At 42.0% G+C, this 715-nt stretch overlaps 1 non-coding gene across 1 annotated transcript; it reads right to left on the bottom strand.

The window, feature by feature from the left end:
* Positions 1–269: 269 nt before the first annotated feature.
* LOC135269591 (U4 spliceosomal RNA) lies at positions 270–410 on the bottom strand. Its single transcript, XR_010337843.1, has one exon. It is a non-coding gene; the product is annotated as a U4 spliceosomal RNA (small nuclear RNA).
* Between the last annotated feature and the right edge of the window lie 305 nt (positions 411–715).

Raw genomic sequence — 715 nt, 5'->3', positions numbered from 1 at the left:
CCCCTTACTCCTAGCCTCAAGTGATCCTCCCACCTCACGCTCCCAAAGTGCTGGGATTATAGTCATGAGCCATCACGCCTGGCCTATGATCATATTTATATATTTCCTTTCTATCTTTTACACAAGTATATTTATATTTCACATGATAACTTATGAACTGTAATCTCCATGGGAATTATGTTCTGCATCCTACATTTTTCATTTACTATAAGTACTTTTCTGTCATCATAATCTTTGTGTCTTTTTCTTTTTTAAAAAATAATATTCAATCTCCATAGAGGCTATCAAAAATTGCCAATGCTGACCATGTTGCAAGTTGTCATGGTGGGATATTGGGAAAAGTTTTCAATTAGCAATAGTTGTACCTTGGATAAATCTCACTGGCTACGATACTGCCATGGCACAGAACTTCTTGGATCTTTTTTTTTTGAGATGGAGTTTCACTCTGTCGCCCAGACTGGAGTGCAGTGGCATGATCTAAGCTCACTGCAACCTTCACCTCCCTAGTTTGAGCAATTCTCCCAAGTAGCTGGGATTACAGGCGCCTGCTACCATGCCCCGCTAATTTTTTTGTATTTTTAGTAGAGATGGGATTTCACCATGTTGGCCAGGCTGGTCTCAAACTCCTGACCTCAGGTGATCCGCCAGCCTTGGGCTCCCAAAGTGCTGGAATTACAGGTATGAGCCACCACGCCTGGCCCACAAGATCATAGAT

Source organism: Aotus nancymaae, unplaced genomic scaffold, assembly GCF_030222135.1.
Source record: "Aotus nancymaae isolate 86718 unplaced genomic scaffold, 86718_ANA_hifiasm-v0.15.2.pri h1tg000053l, whole genome shotgun sequence".
In the NCBI taxonomy this organism is placed as follows: Eukaryota; Metazoa; Chordata; class Mammalia; order Primates; family Aotidae; genus Aotus; species Aotus nancymaae.
This window is presented reverse-complemented; position numbering and strand designations above follow the sequence as displayed.